The 21116-nt window shown below is 35.0% G+C and overlaps 1 protein-coding gene across 47 annotated transcripts in view; it reads right to left on the reverse strand.

Moving 5' to 3' along the window:
- Positions 1-21116, reverse strand: part of MBD5 (methyl-CpG binding domain protein 5) — a 438228-nt gene that overhangs the window by 357674 nt on the left and 59438 nt on the right. For 3 of the 47 annotated variants that reach the window (XM_021076102.2, XM_084998672.1, XM_084998690.1), the window contains exon 1: positions 20513-20623. The exons of 43 other annotated variants lie outside the window; for them this stretch is intronic. The gene's annotated coding sequence lies outside the window, so the exon portion shown is untranslated. Of the gene's footprint in view, positions 1-20512; positions 20631-21116 lie in introns of those variants that run through there. One more of the 47 variants, XM_084998692.1, reaches the window with a different exon arrangement.

The raw sequence follows: 21116 nt of genomic DNA on the forward strand, positions 1-21116 counted from the left end.
TTTATTTAAGAATTTATTTAATGGAATGTTACCTATTCTTAATAATGTTTGGATCACTGTAGAAAATACAAATAAGTAAAAGTAAAATCCGTTAAAAATCATTTCAAACCTCATTTCTAAGAGCTATTACTTTTAACCTTTTAAGATTGATTGTGGTTATACACACCATTCTTTAAAAATTAGATTATTTGTATTTTTATCTTGCAGCAATCTCTTTCCCCTCAACAATTTCCCCTCAACAAACTGTCACAAACTTCTTTCAGTAGCATGAATACTTCAAAGAAATCTTTTTAAATTGCCATTTAGCATTTTATTATATGGATATTTCACACTGAACTATGAGGCAAATGTTTGTTTTCAGTATTTTAATTTTATATAAAGTTGATGTAAAGATCACTCTTATGGCTAAACTGCTATGCACATCTTTAATTGTTTTTTCATAAATTCTTACAAGTGAAATTTGTGTCATAAAAATAATTTTTTTAACATCTTGGATATACACTGCCAAATTGCTCTGCGTAGAGTTGAAGCAAATAACGTCCTTGCCAATAAGACATATGAAGGTATCTGGATTTTTGAGTGGTTGTTAATTTGGGGATTCAAATTCTGTCTCCTTCCTTTTTCCTTCATTTTCTTCCCTACCTTTCTTATCTGATAAGAAAAACAGTACTGCAGAGTTAATTCCATGTATTTCTTGGATCACTAATGATTTTATTTATTTATTATTTTTTTTTTTTGCCTTTTTTTTTTTTTTTTTTTTTTTTTGCTGTTGTTGTTGTTGCTATTTCTTGGGCCGCTCCCGCGGCATATGGAGGTTCCCAGGCTAGGGGACTAATTGGAGCTGTAGCCACCGGTCTACGCCAGAGCCACAGCAACGCAGGATCCGAGCCGCGTCTGCAACCTACACCACAGCTCACGGCAACGCCGGATCGTTAACCCACTGAGCAAGGGCAGGGATCGAACCCGCAACCTCATGGTTCCTAGTCGGATTTGTTAACCACTGCGCCACGACGGGAACTCCAACTAATGATTTTAAACATTTGATATATTTGTGTCTGTATATATCCTTGTCCAATTTTCTTGAAGTACCATGATGAGAGTCAATTTGTGATTTCAGTCTTGGCTTTGCTATTTATAAGCTATACAATGGACTTCTCTTTACTATATATAACACGAGTACCACTTGAAAACAACTATAACAGGAGTTCCCGTCATGGCACAATGAAACAAATAGGACTAGAAACCATGAAGTTGCAGGTTTGATCCCTGGCCTCGCTCAGTGGGTTAAAGATCGGGCATTGCCACGAGCTGTGGTGTAAGTCATAGATATGGTGTGGATCTGATTGGTCCCTATCCTGGGACCCTCCATATGTCATGCGTGCGGCCCTAAAAATAAAATACAATAAAATACAATAAAATACAATAAAATAAAATAATAAATATTACAAAATTCTAAAATGCTCCCATTAGGTAAGGAATTCTGGGGACAAGACTAAGTAGACTAGTAGTTGGAGTAGCAAGGTAGGCACTTAAGTTGTCTTTTACCCTAAGAATATTTGGTGAATTGGTTGAACTTGAATATTAATTTTTAAACGGTAACTTCAATATAGTTGAAGTGATAATTAGAGAAATCTCATAGAGAAATAAATAAATTATGTCAAACGTAGTCCTGAGAGGTAAAGAGGCATAGAAAATATTGTGAAATGATCTCCTATACGTCTGAATTAGAGCACTAACAGAGAGAGAAAGAGGTAGAGGCTACACTGAAAGAGTAAATACCAGAAAAAGTAAAGATATCAAAAGTAAACAGAAAAACAGATTAATTACATTCAAAGGACTGACAGACCAATTATTAAACTTTTGAAGAAATAGCAGAATCCACAAGACAGTAAAATGATATATTGTATTGGCTAAAAAGAAATTAACCTAGTAAACTAGAATTCTATAACCAACAAATTCTTCTAACTATGAGAGTGCAACACAATCATTTAAAATAAAGACCGAGAGGGTTTATCACTCTAATACCCTCAGTGAATATAATTTTAATCAAAAGGAAAATAATACCAGATGGAAACTTTGAAATGCATAGGGCATGATGAGAGGGAGCAAAGTGGTAAATATAAAACAATATCATTATAAAACATATTTATTTCATACTGACTTAAAAACATATACATTGGGAAAAGGTAAGCAGAGTTAAAATATTCTATTCTAAGACCTTTTTTGTTTGGGTAGAGAGTAAAATTATGTAAATAATATAAAAGTATACATAACATTTCTAGGGTAAGCAAGTAAAAATAGAGTATGACATCCAGTCTCATAGGGAAAAAATGAATGAGAAAAAATAATGAGGAATATAAAAAGAAATCAATGAATAAAAGAAAAAGAAAGAAATAATAGGAAAATAAAATGGTAGAAATAAACCCAAATATAATCAGTAACTATGATAAATGTAAATGGGCTGTATATTCCAATTAAAAGATAAAAATTATCAGACTACATTAAAAATTTTTAACTATTGTTCTCTTTTAAAAAGATACATACATAACAGAAAGCAGAAAAAGATATCAATGCAAACATTATTGAATAAAAAAATCAGAAAAAAAGCATTATTGGAAATAAAGAGGATCATTGCTAAATGATAAAAAGTTTACATCTTCAAGAAAACATAAGAGTTCCTGTCTTGGTGCAGTGGAAATCAATCTGACTAGGAACCATGAGGTTGCGGGTTCGATCCCTGGCCTCGCTCAGTGGGTTAAGGATCCAGCATTGCCGTGAGCTGAGGTGTAGTTCTCAGACACAGCTCTGATCTGGCGTTGCTGTGGCTGTGGGATTGGCTGGCAGCTCCAATTAGACCCCTAGCCTGGGAACCTCCATATGCTGTGGGTGTGGCCAAAAACAAACACACACACACACACACACAAAACCCCAGACAAAAGACAAAGAAAAAAAAGAAAATATAACAACAAACATACACAACTAACAGCCTCAAAATACATAAAGCAAAACATAACAAGGAAAACTAAATAAATAATGCAACATGGGAGCTTTATACTGTAGCTTAGTAACTGAAAGGTCAAGAAGACAATGTCATAAGAACATAAAAGATTTGAACAATTACTCTAATCTAATGAATATATACATAAAATGGCACTGAGAGTTGTAAAATACACACTATTTTCAAGTACGTTTCCAAAACAGAACATTTCACAAACTAATCACACACTTAGGTCACAAAAGTAAAGCTCAGCAACTAAAATAATTGATATTATACAAACCACATTTTTTAACGAGATTAATTTATGTATGAATTTATTTATGAAGTAATCTATAAATTTATTTATGAATTTAATAAGAAAAAGATAACTAGAAATAATCAAATTGTTTTGAAAATAAGCATACTTCTAAAAAACTCGAAATGGAAATTGAACTAAATATTCAGAACTTAATAACAACCAATATCTAACATGAAAATTTGTGGTATACACCAAAGTCAATAATTGAAGAGAATTTTATAACCTTAAATGCCTACTATGGTCAAGAATGAAAATTAGTGATTTAAAAATCCAATAAAATAGTTTTTATAAGAGAAATAAAATAAACAAACAAAAATCCAGGAGTCAAAAGAAAGCAGAGAACAAGAAATAATTAAAATAAGAAAAGAAAGTAATGAAATAGAAAATAAAGATAAAATAGAGGTGACAGGAGGGCTAAAAGTTGACTCTCTGAAAAGCATAATAAAACTTCAAACCTCTGGAGAGATTTAGCAAAAAGCTGTAATGAAGGAAGGAAGGAAGGAAAAAGAGGAGGGAGAGAGGAAGAGGAGGAAGGCAAACAAAAAGAAATAAGCTAACATGGGAAACTACATAACCACAGATACTACAGACATTAAAATAATAGGAGTGTATTAAAAGAGCTCCAATCCAATAAATTTGAAGACAGATGAAATGAACACATTTCTAGAAAAAATACAGCTTACACCGATTCAAGATTAAATAGAAAAATCTGAACAATACTATTAAAGAAATTGAATCGAAGTAAAAACTTTCTCGCAAATAAAATTCCAGGTCTAGCTACACATTCCAAGGTGTTATTTAACCTCTATGATTCTTAGTTAACCTGTTTATAATATCTCATTTTATTATCTTATAAGTATTACACTTTCTCACAGCAATTTAATTTGAGGATTATATAAAAAAAGTACAAAGGTAATCTGTGAATTTTCAAGTGATACAAAACTATAAATACTGTTCCCCCAATTTTAGATTAAAATAAGAAGCCCATAACTTTAAAAACAGACACATTCCAAAAAAATCAATCACAAAGACAAATTTTCTCCATAAGGCAAATCTTATCTTGCTATAGCATCCACTAAATAACTAATGACACGTTCTTTGGGAGGAAAATTGGCCACAAAATTATATAACTGCAGATTAAGAATGCTGAAAAATTTAACTTTTTTTTCTTTTTTTAATGGCTTCACCCATGGCATATGGAAGTTCCTAGACCAGGATTGAATCCTAGGCACAGCTATGCCAATGCCAGATCCTTTAATGCACTGTGCCGGGCTAGGGATCGAACTCATATCTCCTCAGTGTCCTAAGCCGCGCTCGGATTCTTAACCCACTGTGCCACACCAGTAACTCCAGACTAACTTTTTAAAAAGTCAATATTGTGTGTTAAAGACTTACTGGCAAAGTTATAAAATTTAATTTAAATAGTAACTATTTTTTGTTTAGTGCAATAGGTTAAAGATCTAAAGAATGAAAATAATATTGCAGAATGGGATGAAGAAGCATAATAACAAGACAATGTTTCATGAGTAATGAGTTGATGCTTTTTACCTGTGAATCCTAATGTGCAACTCATAAAATACTGGTAAATATATTCATATTCACTTTTTCATGTATGCCTTTATTCAATAAAGATGTTAGTGCCTACCAAGTATGAGGCACAAGATTAGCTGTTGAGGAAACAAAGATGAAAAACAGTGAAGCTCACAACAATTTTACAGGCCTTTGAGGAAGTAAGAGTTAAATAAAGAGAAGTACCTGAGTATGTACAGGATACTACAGATGTTCGCAGAAGAGGTACACCTAATGCAAAATGAAAAGATCACAGAATGTCCCTAGAAAGGATGACTTCAAACCTTTACATCAGAGAAGAAATTAGAGTTAGCCAGGAGGAATAGAAGAGATGAATGGCTATTCCAAGAGGAAGAAACTCAGTCCACTGCTGCCATAGCTCCTCTTACTCCCTCTTACAACCTCACCAGGCAAACACATGTTATAATACATTCGTAAAGCGTGGTGTCTATCATAAAAAATATTTCATAAAGAGTAGGATTTTAAGTTTACCACTGAATAAAGCTAAAAATAAGATTTAATAATGAGTTATATAATGCATTTGAATTATTTCCCTAACTCTGGCAAGATACCTTAACTTTATTTTGAAATCGAACAGTAGAGAGCCATGTTTGACTAAAACACTATGAAAATTTTTTAAATTTTTTTATTTTTTTGTCTTTTTGCTATTTCTTGGGCCGCTCCCGCGGCATATGGAGATTCCCAGGCTAGGGGTCGAATCAGAGCTGTAGCCACCGGCCTACGCTAGAGCCATAGCAACGCGGGATCCAAGCCAAGTCTGCAACCTACACTACAGCTCACGACAACGCCAGATCCTTAACCCACTAAGCAAGGCCAGGGATCGAACCTGCAACCTCGTGGTTCTTAGTCGGATTTGTTAACCACTGCAACATGACGGGAACTCCTAAAATACCATGAAATTAAAAAAAATCTTATTTCAGTTTTCCATGTACTGGCATATCTAGAAATTATAAGAAGGGATGGTGGGATGGGAAAGTTGGGCATACCTCTGGTCCACAACAAATAAAGGGTACTTCACTGGATTCTGAAGCTAACTTTTAACGTTTTAACTATACCATGTACTAACATGCCATCTTAGCATGTAGCACATATCAGAGCATCACTAGGTTGTGTGGTTTCCTGAAAAGGTTTCCTGAACTAAGGCCACTACCCTGGCTCTTCTTCTTCCAGGAGTGTTGGCTTTGGAGATTGTTTCTGATACCACCTACTTCTATCTTGACTTTTCTATGAGTCCAGGAATACTTATCCATGAGCCACAAAATGAAATATTAAAATATTTTCAAGGCCATAATGTTTTCAGTTACATAAATTCTGATCTCTGTAAGAAATGCAACCCTACCATTAGGGATATCTGTTACTCTAAACAGGAAAAAAGACACTGACGGAAAGCAAAATAATGGAAAGATCAAGCAGTTAAGTAGGAAAACAGCTGAGGCTGACCTTGGCTTTGGTACAATAAAGAAAAAATAATACAAGTGGATAACATATATTTTATTTTCTTCATGTTGCTTACATGGATACATGAGGAATTTATTCTAAGGCAAAAGTATGATTTCTCACAGAATGTTGTATTTTCTTACGCGAGCTTATTTATGTTCTCATTAAAATTTTCCATCTATCTTCTTTTGGTGAGTAGGAATGTTCTGGTCTTGTACAACATAATAAATTATGCTTTTCACAGTTTCTTTTGTATACTTTTTTTGGTCATAACAAAGGCATTTTTTTTTTTTTTTTTTTGATTTGCCAGTGAACAGACTGTGAGCTTCTAGTTGGGCCAATGTTCTGCTCCCCTTAGACTTTTGCTTTGTAAATGCCTTCTACAAACAAGCTGGGTTTATATATTCAGCTAGCTGAATAGAACAAGCAATTCTGATCCTTCACATAAATGTTAAATCAAAATAATATTCAGCTGAGAAGTATTACAGAGAAACTACAGGTACTGATGCTGAACTGCAAGAATTTAGCATTCTGAGTTAGACAACTGTGACCTAGAATCTTACTGTCACCACTGTGTCACAGCTGTGTAACAGATAAGCTACTTCATTTCTTCTAGCCTTTTGCTTTCTTCTCTGTGAAATAGAGAAAATATCACATACTCTTCTGAGGAGTAACTGAGGTAACAAATGCACAGCACGTGGCAAAAATATGGACATTACCATTTTCAACACTGCTTTTTAATCAAAGTAGACTAGGAGGTCTTTTTTAGATTAGTAACTATGAGATTAGCCTAATATCCAATGAAAACAACATCCAGTTTGACCTTGTTCCTACATTTTGAGGCAGAAGAAAGTGGAATAAGGTGGATTAGAATAGTAAACTTGAAATCAATAATAGACAAATGAGTTTTTAAAATTTTTTCCTTCTAATTTAATTCAGGCCTATCTAGATCAGTTTAAATCAGAGGACTCTGTGGATGGTTAAAATAGGCAAGTGAAACAAGAAAAGGCTTGATTTGTGTTTATGACTATGATATATATATATATATATTTAAAGACTGTTCAACATATTTGTGTATGTATATACATGCACCAGTGAGTATACACACATTCTCACACAAACACACGTGTAAGACAAATCTTGCACATATATGGGAAAATCAGGGCCAAACAAAGAAAAACAAAGATATGTAAGAGTTGTACTTTTAACTTTAACATCTATTTTTTTTGCAAAGAACATACTTTTTAAAAAGTTTAGTATTCAGTTTACATTATAGCTGAGGCTAGTAGGCAGTGCAGCGAAATTAAATGAGGTTTTAAAAAAAACAAAAACCAACCAACCAAAAACAAACAAAAAAAATCACCCAAAACTCCCTAACTAGCTAGCAGGCTTATAAAGATGGTAAAACAGTACTGAAGTTGCTTTACTTAAAATTATTTTAGGTTCTGAAAGCAAGTAGTACATTTAATTCCAATTCTTTATATGTTTAAAGTGACAACACTCAAGCAGCAGTTACAGTTTTATCACTGTTTTAATTTAAAAACTTTGTTGGTTTTGCTTTGTACCACTTCTAGACTTCTTTTATGCTTTTGCCCTTATCAAACAGGATGAGGCTACCAACACTTACAAAATACCTCAAAAGTAATGTCAAAGATATCATGGACGAATAACCAATAAGTAAGCTATAAAGAACAATTAGTGACGGTGCAGTGGAACACAGCTTTGTCCTTATTTGTGAGCATTCTTAAATGAGGAATGTGCAAGAACTGTACCCTTCAAAGATGCTAATCATCAGTCAATCCTTTTCCACATTCTCTTTTTACAACGTGACTAACATTCCTCCCACTGAGAGGAAGGTGTTTTGTTCCCTTCCCTTGAACATGGACAACGGTCTATGACTGGTCCAACAAACAGAGTATGGGAAAGATGATTTTATGTGATTTCTAAGGTTAGCTCTTAAAAAGTATAAAACTTCTACCCAGTTTTATTCTTCGTGAGACACTTGCTTTTGGGTCCTGGACACCATGCTATGAGGAAACTCAAAGTGGCCTATGAGGGGAGAAGAATTTAATTCCCTGGCCAATATCCAGAATTAACTGCTAAAAAGGTGAATGAATAATGATGCAGATAATTTTAGTCCTCAGCACCTTTCAGTCCTCAAGTTGAGACACCAAACATCATGGAACTGAGACAAACCACCTCCACTATGCCCTGTCTGAAATTCTGACTCAGAATGTGATAGTATAATAAATGGATGTAGTATCCTATCAATTTGGGGTAATTTGTTATGCAGCATTAGATAACTAGACAAGGTACTTCATGCAAGTTTGAAACTGGCTTTTGAGGGCTATGTGTAGAGGTTTGTACTTACGTGAAAATCTGAGTATACCTCTGATGAGAGATGGAGAAGACAAGGGAAGGTTAACATCTAATCTCATTTTTCCAGTCAATATATGGCTCTTGCTTTCTCTCGCTCTAGGGACATTCTATTCTATTCTCTCAGCCTGAACATAATTCCTCCCCAGTGATCACCCTCAGATCTTCACTTGGCAAATTCCTACTCTTCTCAAAGTTCTTAGTCTCACATGAAATGCCACATTCTCCCAGAAGACTCATCTCACTGCTAAGGAATAGGTTTAGGGGTCCTTTCTACTTTAGTGATTTTATCACTAAGGATTATAGTGAATATATCACACTATATTCCAGTTGTTTATTTCTTCATCCTACTAGTTTATAAGCTCATTGAGGGTATGAACTTTCTTATTTACTACTGCATACCCAGCATCAAATAGTGATGAATGATCAATACATACCAGTTAGATGAATGACTATATGATTGAATGAATGCTCTTTTCCACCCCTATCCTGCTGTAAAGCACATGGACTGAAAAGGAAGACTGGAAAACTGGAGAAAATGGATATTCAGAAATCGCAGTGGGCAACATCCCAATAGAAAAATGCGCAAGGGACCTGAACAGACATTTCTCCAAAGAAGATATACAGATGGCCAACAAGCACATGAAAAAATGCTCAGCATCACTAGTTATTAGAGAAATCCAAATCAAAACTACTATGAGGTACCACCTCACATCTGTCAGAATGGCCATCATTAAGAAGTCAACAAATAACAAATGCTGGGGAGGGTGTGGAGAAAAGGGTACCCTCCTACAGTGATGGTGGGAATGTAAACTGGTACAACCACAATGGAGAAAAGAATGGAGGTACCTCAGAGAATTAAATATAGAACTACCATATGACCCAGAAATCCCCCTCTTGGGCATATATCTGGGCAAAACTTTCCTTGAAAAAGATACATGCATCCATGTATTCATTGCAGCACTACTCATAATAGCCAAGACATGGAAACAACATAAATGTCCACTGACAGACGAATGGATTAAGAAGATGTGCTATATATACACAATGGAATACTGCTCAGCCATAAAAAAGAACTAAATAATGCCATTGGCAGCAACATGGATGGGAACTAGAGACTCTCACACTAAGTGAAGTCAGTCAGAAGGAGAAAGAAATCCATAGGACATCATTTATATCTGGAATCTAAAATACAGTACAAATAAACCTTTCCACAGAAAAGAAACTCATGGACTTGGAGAACAGACTTGTGATTGCCAAGAGGGAGGGGGAGGGAGTGGATAGACTGGGAGTCTGGGGTTAATAGATACAAACTATTGCATTTAGAATGGACAGGCAATGAGATCCTGCTGTATAGACAGGGAACTGTATCGAGTCACTTGTGACGGAACATGATGGAGGATAATATGAGAAAAAGAACATGTATATATGTGTGACTGGGTCACTTTGCTGTACAGTAGAAATTGAGAGAACACTGTAAATCAACTATGATGGAAAAAATAAAAATCCATTAAAGAATTAAAAAATAAAAAAGCATTTAAAAAAAAGAAATTGCAATAGGTTAAACAGGAATGATCAAAAGCACACTGAATTTCAGCAGCTTTCCAAATGAGTCTTCCTTAATTCAGAGCACCCAAAATATACCAAAGGCATCAGGTCTGAAGAATTTCAGAGATAAAACAATCTCCATTATGATTCCATAAAATTTTGCAACTCAGACTCAGTTCTCCCTCAGTTTGTTTTACTTTTCTCTCCTGACACACACTCTCTCTTATTTTCTCACATCACCCTAGTCTATAGACCCTCATGATAACCTCAAGAAATTCAAAATCTCCTAATTTATCTAGATTTGCCATTACAAATGCCCAAGATTTAGGATCATACACCTGGCAGATTTCAAGGCAGTACTGATTTCATACATTCTTTTCTTTTATTTAAATGTCAATTTACACAAAGTAATATCATTATAAAAACTACCATATAAACACACTCACGAACTGACAAAAATGTAAGATGGATCCCAATTTTTAGGAGAGAAAATAACATCTGACTAAAGATTCCAAAATTATACTACGTTCTTGGAAGTGTTTGCTTCCATTGTTAAGCCTGATTTAAACTAAATATTGATTTAATTATAACAATTAACTCTAGAGTACCAATCACTTTATCTCTCTCCATATCCCTTTATCTTTCTCCATATCCCTTTACTTCTGAGTTCGGAGCATTTTTTCAGAATTCACTGTCTATTGTAGGTAGTCTACATAAAAAGTCTCAGAGGGAGTACTAGTGCATGCTTTTTGTAAGCTCCTGTATTTACCCCTCTTTGTTGTTGTCACTTACTAGGCAACTTCCTCTTCAAAAACCCTTTTAATTTTTTATCCTTTGGCATCTGGATCTTAGGCTTTTCCTTTTACTCTAAAGTGGCAATCAACCAGAGTTAACTACAAGGTGCTACATTAATGACATTGTAACTTTGATTTCTTGATTTTTCTTGGTGATTCAATCAACCATTTCCATTAACATGTTGGATATGTCATTAATGCTTTATCCTCAAAATAATAAATTTTTTTGGGTTGCTGATCACAGCATATGGAAGTTCTCAGGCCAAGGATCAAACATGAGCCACAGCAGTAACCCAAACCACAGTGACAATGCCGATTTCTTAACCACTAAGCCAACAGGAAACTTCCAGATAATAAATTTAGACATTCTATTCTCTGACCATGACCTCCCAACATTCCTGTCCTCTTCTAATTACAACCCAATATATATATAGATTCTCAAGTTAAGTCATTTCCAAAGTAGGAAGTATAAGACAATCCAGAGTAGAGTATATGAAGAAGGCCTTAGAACTTTTAAATCTTTAGTTATTTACATTTTATATTTTTTATAATTCATATTTTTGCATAATATATAAAGTAGGCTGCAGGTTATATAAAGTAGATTTTACTACAGCATACTTATGTAATTTACTTAATATACTGTTTATAAGTTTTATATAAAGTATATGAGAATAGAGGTAAATACATACAATTTATAAATACATATATACATTGGTGTTACATGTTAAAAAGCTGAAGACCACTTTATTGGCTACTTTCTATCTTTTCTCCTTTCTCTTTATTGCCTTCCCTAGTCTGCTTTTATTGCACTGTACATCACTTAAACCACTCCCCTGTCAATATAGTCAATTCCCTTGCCCTATTGTCCTTCCATTGTACCTGGGATCCTGGAGGCTTCAAGAGAAAAATTACAGAATATAAAGCTCTGCAGATAGTGGCCACCGTAAATCCTTGCTCAGCATCCTCAATCTGGGCCTCAGCGATGCCTGGTTATCCTATTAGCTTTTCCTCTTTAGCTCACTCATCCTCCACAGTGATTGTTTCAAACACTCATCATTTCTGTAAAAACTGTCCTCACCATCTCTTCCCTCACTCCTAGTAGATCATATAAAGTGGTGTTTAACAGAAAAAAAAAAAATCATTGCTCTTAGATGAGATGAGAATGCAACACACCAGTTTTGTACCACCATTGCTACAAATGAATTCTTTCTTCCCTCCTCTTAGAATAGAAAGTTATTTCTCTTTTTGTACTCTGGTTTTTCAGTCTCACTCCTCTTGCGTGTTTATCAGGTCTGTTGCTGATCTGTTCGGTCTCTCTAGGGCCTTTAGCAGATAAACATGTTCAAGTCTCTCCCATTATAAAAGAGCTCTTTTCTAAACTCATGTTCTCTCCAGCTGGTGCCCTTTTTTCTCCTTCATTTGTTTATCTATTTTTATAATCAAACTCCATGAAAGAGTGGAGACATCAACTATCTTCTTTTCCCTATCTCCCACTTACTACTCAATTACCGCAACTAGGCTTCCATGACCATTAATTTAAATCATTAATTCATATTCATATTGGCAAATTCAATGACAGTTTTTGATCATACATTTGACTCTACAGTCTTCCGCTCCACAGCTGAGTTATGGAAGGGTTCACCAATGACACTTTTTGATTATTATTTTTCATTACTTCTCAGAAGCTTTTGATTCAGGTTCTTCTTCACCTTGGAGACACCAGACAGTGTTCCTTCTTTCTCATCATCAATGATTCTCAACCTTGGCTGAATCACTGTGGGAGCTTTTGAAGCACAGGATATCTTAGGACACACAAAGACCAAATGAATCATAATCCCTGGAGAGTGGGGCCTAGGTACATAGTTTTAGAAAGCTCAATAGGTAATTCAGATACATTGTGAAAGTTAAGAACCTCTGCCAAAGGCCCTCTTTCCTCCTTACAGTATGCATTTACCCTGTACAAACTCATCTACTCTTTGTGGTTTCAGTTATGATCTATATCCTGATAAATCCTAAATCTGTGTCTTCTGCTCAGATCTCTCCTCTGATCTCCAGACCCATGTTTTAAATCTTGTTTAGACAGCAACACTTTGATGTCTTGTTTGTTTGTCTCAAACTCAAAATATCTCAACTGAATTATTCACTCCCCACCCCATATAACCTGCTTTTACTACTGCGCACCCAACAAATTACTAAATTCTAACAACTATACCCCCTTTTGTAAATAATTTATTTATATATATATTTTTTCTACTGTACAGCATGGTGACCCAGTTACACATACATGTATACATTTATTTTTTCTCACATTAAGTGTTCCATCATAAGTGACTAGACAGAGTTCCCAGGGCTATACAGCAAGATCCCATTGCCAATCCATCCCAAATGCAACATTCTGCATCTATTTACCCCAAGCGCCCAGTCCCTCCCACTCCCTCCCCTTCCCCCTTGGCAACCACAAGTCTATTAACTATACCTCTTAAATATCTCCTCAATCTATTTCTTTTCTATTCTTCTTTACATTACTTTATTACATTATTCTACTCACCTTACTCAAACTGTATATTAACTATACCTCTTAAATATCTCCTCAATCTATTTCTTTTCTATTCTTCTTTACATTACTTTATTACATTATTCTACTCACCTTACTCAAACTTTATCATGCTATAAACCTTCCAATGGCTTCTCCTTGCCTTAAGAACAATTTTTAAATACCTTAAAATGGCTTTTAAAGTCCTTCAAGACTGTATCCCTACCTACCTTCCCCTTACATTCAAAGTTCAAATAATGAACTCAACTTCAATTCTTTGAAGTGCCATCCTTCTCTTTCTTCTAAACATTGGTACAAGATTATTTCTACCTGAGATAATCCATCTCTTCTGGTCTAACTACTTATTTTTCAGGTTTCAGTCAAATGCCATGGCTTCCGGGGAATCCTTTTCTAAATTGTCCAATTGTGGTAAAGACCAGTGGTAGAGTTTGTGCTCAACAAATAGTCAAATGTACCTCCCTCTGCATTTTCTAGCATGCCTTCCAGTAAGGTTGGGGGAATGTGGTTAGTTTCTGGTCAGTAAGATGTGGGGGAGAAGGATGTAAACCACTTACAGGACTGTCTTTAATAAACATGTCCAATTCTCTACCTCCTACTTTCTCTGTCATGACACCTGAAGAAGCCACATGTTTCTGCAAGATGGAGGAACAGTGCCTGACAGAAACTGGACATTACTTGTGTGAAAAATTCCTTGTGTGATAAATCATTGAGATTTCTGGGTTAATTTGCTACCAAGCTTAACCGAGGCTACACTTAATAATAATAACACAGGGCTGCAGTTACCTACTCCCACAGGACTCCTCTACTACTTAGCACAGTTTGTTATTGCTTATCTGTCTGACTGTCCTGCTATTAGCATTTTAAGAAAAAGTTTTGTGCTTCTTCTGCTCACTGCCTTCTCAATAGAATCTAGCATAGTGCTTGAAACAGAAGATACTGAGAAAATATTTTAGTACATGAATGAATGGACCAATATAACCTACTGTTTAATAGAAAACTATTAGTATCACCATTTTGAACTTATAAGTAGTAATATACACCAGATATTTTATCTGCCAGTGTTTTTTATATAGCTTTTATTTTTTAGTTAAAAGCAGCTATATGTATTTTGTATCCTGTTTCATTTTTTTTCACTCAACATGTACCCAAACATTTCCAATTTTTGGACATTCAGATGGTTTCCTGCAAACAATTTTAGATGCAAGATAGGTTCTATCCTTGTTCAGCTTACCTTCTGAAGAATTTCTCCCACATTTTAAAGCTTTCGTTTTCTTATATCCTATAACTTTATGTTAAAATTCTTCTATCTTTATGGTATGCCTTGCTAGAGGCCTTGAATTGATGAAACACTGATAGTATGTATTCAGTTTTCAATGGAGGAAAATTGAAGCTATCAATTCCAAAACAAAGGGTACTACTAGATACTGCATAACAAGACATCCAAACAAACAAAACTTAAAACTAATTATATTACAATTAAGAGGAACATAACAAAATTGGAGAAGTAGCATTGACTCTGATGATGCTCTTGCTTCTCCCCCCACATCACCATAATTCTCCAAAGGTAACTGAAATTTTGATTCCAAGAACAGTAAGAACCAAGGAAAGCACAATGCTTGGCATTGGAAGATCCAAGTTCAACTTCTGGCCACTTCATTTAGTAGCTGTATGGCCTTACACATATCTCTATTTCTATTATTTTTGAGAGGGGTGTGTCTCTTTCTGAAGCATGGTTTCTCATTCTAACACTACTGATATTTTAGGCTGGATTACTCTTTGTTGTTGGGGGCTGTCTTGGGCACTATAAGAAGGTTAGCAGCCTATCTGACCTCTACCCACTAGATGCCAGTAGTAAAATCCTAATACTCTCAGGTGAAGGCAATAAAAATATCTTCAAACACTGTGAAATGTGCTATGAGGGATTGAGAACCACTGCTTTAAGATAAGAAAGAATAATACTTTATAGTTTTATAGCTTTCTTATTTCAGCAATTCATCCCCAAATTATCAGGTTAAATATTTATAGTCTGCATCACTTCTTTTTCCTTCTCTGTTCTCTTCTAATTTTCTTTTAAGTGTCAAAAGCACACCAAAGAAGAAAGAAAATGGAAAAGTATAAATATTAAAGTGATTATGCCATTTTGTCCTGGGGTAATTAAAAATTGATAACATTCTTCTTTTAACTTTTTTTTTTTTTTTCTTTTTAGGGCTGCACCTGTGGTGTATGGAGGTTCCCAGGCTAGGGGTTGAATCAGAGCTGCAGCTGCTGGCCTATGCCACAGCCACACAATGTGGGATCCGAGCTGTGCCACAGCCCATGGCAAAGCCGGATCCTTAACCCAGGGATCGAACCTGCATCCTCATGGACCCTAGTTGGGGTCGTTAACTGTTGAGCTACAAAGGGAACTCCCCTCTTTTAACTCTTACCAGGATTCCAATTAGTTTTCTATATTCTCTTTTAAGAAGAAAAGGGTATTTCAATTTCCCTTCTCCCACACATGGCCATTTAAAAGGTGGCCTTAGAGCTTGGGAATCTCAACTAACATTTAACACTGAAAATGCTTGCTCATTTTGAAATTTTTTTCCCCAAGTCTGCTGAAGGTAGCAAAAAGACTTGAAAAATAATCTAACTCATAGTAATGGAATTAATTTATAAATCTGGATTATGCATAGAAACATGTATTGTTCATAAGTAACTTGTATTTATACTATACTACACACTCTACACTTCATAAATGTTAAATCTAATTACTAAATGTTCCCATCTTTTATAAGAAATAAACTTTCAGCACCTAAAATCGAGGTCTTCATATAAAAGTAGTTCCTTAAGACAGCCTATATTACTAAAGCACCTTAACTCTAACTAAATCAAACGTACTTTTCACTTAAAGACAGATTGTATATGTATTAAAGGGATTAAATAATGCAGCCAAAAATATAAAATGATAAGCGGTCAGCTATAAATCATTTCTTAGCAATTACATTTAATTTTGTATTCCCTTCAAGATCCGATGTGGAAATAACATAAGGAAGTAGTTTTAATTTCTAAAGCAATAGAACAGGGGAAAATTTGTTCACTTTCAAATACTTCTTTAAATAATGTTATCTTAATATTCACTGTGTTCTTTCGAAAATTTTAAAATGAACATTTCTATGGCAAACAACATTTTCCCACCTGTTAAAAGGGTTGCTGAATCTGGATTTCTTAATTGTGATCCAACAATTTCAAGTGATTAGGCATATGCTGAGAGTAATGTTAACCTTTTAAACTATATTTAGTGAGCAAAGAGCATAGCTTTCCATAATTTTATTTATTCATTTATTATTTATATGCCGCTAGCTTCCCGTAATGATTTAAGATGATTCACCTGGTCTTTTGTACATTGGCATTAGAAGGCAGCACTGAATGGTAGAAAAAGCACTGGCTTTGAAATCAGACACAGTTCTGTTTGAATCCTATCTCAGGCATAATACCTACCGATTTTGGTCAAGTCACTTATTGAACTCTCTGTGCAGCAGATTCTATACCTATTAGAAGCTACACCCTTTTTCCTCTTCAAAAATGATTAGTTAGACCTACAGAAAATTAAGCATGTTATTTTTCCTAGTATTCTCTTCTAGATCAAAAAAGATAAGGCTTTGGTACTGTGCCTGATAGAAAAAACATCGATATCTCAAAATGTCAATGCAAATGCCATTTTGGATTCTTTGAAAAACAAAACAAACAAAAAAAACTACTTCATATGTACCCATACTACTAAACTTAGTTAAATACTACTTAATGGGTACATATGAAATGACAGTAGAAATTACTATTTCGAGACAGATACAATTGAAGGGGGGATTGCGAAAATATTTTAAAGTCCTTGAGTAAACCTTCAGTTTAGAGCAGTAGTCTTCAAATACAGGACTTTGTACTGAATTTTCCTTCTAATAGACCTATAGGAGATACTAAACTGTACTAATCCTTAGAATGCCAATGCACTTCTTTGATCAAGCTTTGTTTGCGACTTATTAAAAGATTAGTTACTCCTTGGAACAGTTGGTCTCAAAGTAGATTCAAAGAAATTTCTTCATGGAGTTCCCATCGTGGCTCAGTGGTTAATGAACCTAACTAAGAACCATGAGGTTGCGGGTTCGATCCCTGCCCTTGCTCAGTGGGTTAAGGATCCGGCGTTGCCGTGAGCTGTGGTGTAGGTTGCAGAAGCGGCTCGGATCCCGTGTGGCTCTGGTGTAGGCCAGAGGCTACGTCTCTGATTCAACTCCTAGCCTGGGAATCTCCATATGCTGCAGAAGTGGCCCTAGAAATGGCAAAAGACAAAAAAAATATTCTTCAGAAATAAGGAAATATTAATTTTAAAAACACTTTTGAAAGATCCTATTGCAGCTCAGTGGTTAACAAACCAGACTAGTATCCATGAAGACATGGGTTTAATTCCTGCCTTGCTCAGTAGGTGAAGGATCTGGTGTTGCCATGAGCTGTGGTGTAGGTGGCAGATGCGGCTTAAATCTCATGTTATTGTGGCTGTGGCCTAGGCCAGTGGCTACAGCTCTGATTCGACCCCTTGCCTGGTAACCTCCACATGCTGAAGGTGCAGCCCTAAAAAAAAGAAAAGGAAAAGAAAAAGGGAGAGAGACAAAAAAAAAAAAAATACTTTTGGAAGCTGAATCTTAAGATATCTAAGCAGACAAAATTATGTCCTCGATTCACTGAATTAGCTTTACTGTCATTAGAGTTGCATACTTTTGAAACTTCTATATGTGTGAAGATTTAAGGAATATATTGCTAACTCATGCGCAGAAAAAAAATACTTTTCAAACATGGTAATCTGGCTTAAAAGCAAAAAAACCCTAAACTTATTCTGACAACTGATCGGTAAAAAGGAATGTATAAATCAGCAGTTCAGCATCAGGATCACACCTGGTGGGCTTATTAGAAGAGACTGTGAGGCCCCACCCCCAGCGTTTCTGATTCAAAGGTCTTGGGTAGGTCTTTGGAATTTGCTTTTCTAGTAAATTTCCAGGTGATGCTGATGCTGCTAGCCAGGTTATTTTAGAAGGCTTTGAGAAGCACTGATCCAAATTATCTCTAAGTCTTTATTATTCCTAGTCCTCTTTAATCTGAATAATTTATTATTTTTCTAGACACAGTTCATTCATTTATTCCTACAGCTATTTCTTGGCCAGGCTGTCCAAGGTTCTTGTGATTAAGTGGTGAGCAAGACAGACAAGGTTCCTGCTCTCACAGAGATTACATTATTCTAATAGGTAAAGGGAGAGGGGAGATAAACATGTAAATAAACAGGAAAATCTTGGATAGCGGTAGGTGCTATAAGCAGAAAGTAAGGTAATTAATCCCCATTTCTTTGGATTTGGCAGTGGTTGGAGAAGACCTCTCTGAGGAGTTGACATTTACGCTGAGATATGACTAGCAGGAGCCAGCTATGGAAAGCCTGAAGGGAAGAGCATTCTAGGTAGAGGAAACAACTTGTGTAATGTTCTAAAGGAAGAGGAACAAGTGTGGTGTGTCAAGAAACAGGTTAACTTGGATTACAAGTGAGGGTGGATAGTTAGGGGCCCATTCAATCACGTAGCCTCATTTGGGCTGGGACAAATAGTTTGGAAAGTTTTCTGTAACTGAAGAGCTCCAGTACACCAAAGTGATAAATTTTGCCATTTGAGCACAAATAATGAAGACTATAATTAATCTGATAGCATTCTATCTATAATAAAAGCTCTCACTGTCTCATTACATAAACAACTGAATATACTGCTAATCAGTCAAAGGATGGTGCCCATATCAGTAGACATGGGCTAAGAAATTTAGGGCTAAAAACAAAAGTCAGAGGTTCAGAAGGCTCCTCTACTCACTTTCTGCTTTCAGGAGCTTGTCTGACTTGAAGTTGTTAGACTGCACCTTCTGTTATTTGAGAATTTATATTCTCCTCTCTAGCGTAGCTAATTTTCTGCCTGAAGTTCTGTGTTTGCTGAGATCCTCATTATCTGTCACCTCTTATCAGCCAAGATCAACTTTGGTCCCTGGCTTCTCTTGGCCTGCCTCATCCTGTGCCGCTGGTAGCAAAAGAAGTGCTGTTACCCTTCTCAAAGTATTGGTTTACAGTTATAAAATATGCCTACCTTCTACATTTTCTCTTCTCAGATCTCTCCATCAACTTCCATAATCAAATAAAATGTAAGCCATTAGCCAAATATTTTGAAAAAAGGTGAAAATGTTATATTAGAAAAAAGGTAAAGAAAAAATTTAAAGACAGTCAAAAGTATTTAATACAATGCTGTAAAAACCTATTGTCATTAACGGTGTATCAATTTTCAACCTAAAGAATAATGATGGCAACAAGAAAATATCAGTAGTAGGAGGTAGGGGATAGGAGAATAGATTGCTTTAAGAATGAGAGGAAAAACACCTCACGGGGGGAAAAAAAAAACAGCCACTGTTAAAATATTCTACAAATAGTAACAAGATATCCTGTATTAACATGATGGCTTTCTTCCAATGAATTCATGGTGATATATTCTTTTAAAAGGAAAACAGTTTTTTGGTTTTTTTAATAAGATGAGCCAATATAGGGTAAGTGCGAATCACTCTTAAAAGTACACATGTACACAATGAAAGTTAATCACTTGGTTATAAAAACAAAAACAAGATAAAAAAGAGTCTATTAAATATGTTGGTTTTTTTATCTGTGACAAAGATTTTAATAGGCTTCAGTCTCCACTGAAGTATCAAAGTAATGATGAAAAATTTATACTGAAATAACTTAGAAATCAAGAAACAATGTACTGAAATATTTAAATATTTTTAAAAGTTATATTTTAAGAGGTAGAAAATAAGGGTAAATACTACCTTAGATCTGTCAAAACTGCTTTATATATCCAATGGCTATTATGATACAGTACCTTTTGTTTTATGTCTTTGTTTTTGGAATATTTAAATTCTGGTTGGGTAGAACTTTATAATCCCAATATAAAGATGAAGTTTCAAGGTAGGCATGTCACAGGAAGGTGGTGGCATCCTATTTGAGAATAGAAGCATGGAAAAAGTTAAGTCATTTGCCCAGTATCAATGGCAAAAAAGGGCAGGGATCTTGTTATTTGACTTCAAGTCCCATGCTTTTAAGTACTACATAAATCTGTATTCTACAAAATGAAACTGTTAAACTGCAAACAGGCAAAAAAGACTTTATATAGTATTTCTAAACCAGGTCTTCAATTACTTTGTGTAATCTGTACCTAGCAGAAAGAGTTTCCTGAGAGTAAAAATGTGAAGGATTAAAAAATATTTTTCTTTAATTATACAATGAATAAAAAGAGAAATATTTTAATAAGGGTAGAAGGGAACATAGGGCCTTGACTGGGATGTTCTGTCTAATTTATAGATGAAATATGTTAAGTGAATATTATAAAGTGAAAAATATACATAATTTACTTGGGAGGAAACAAGTATGATGCCTTCTCATTTTAAAAAAAATTTAACAAAGAAAATATATCTACTGACTTTCAG

This window comes from Sus scrofa, chromosome 15 (genome assembly GCF_054392235.1).
Source record: "Sus scrofa isolate SSC_HxYL_T2T_F1_AM1 chromosome 15, Sscrofa_HxYL_maternal_Yorkshire_Landrace_v2.0, whole genome shotgun sequence".
Classification (NCBI taxonomy): domain Eukaryota; kingdom Metazoa; phylum Chordata; class Mammalia; order Artiodactyla; family Suidae; genus Sus; species Sus scrofa.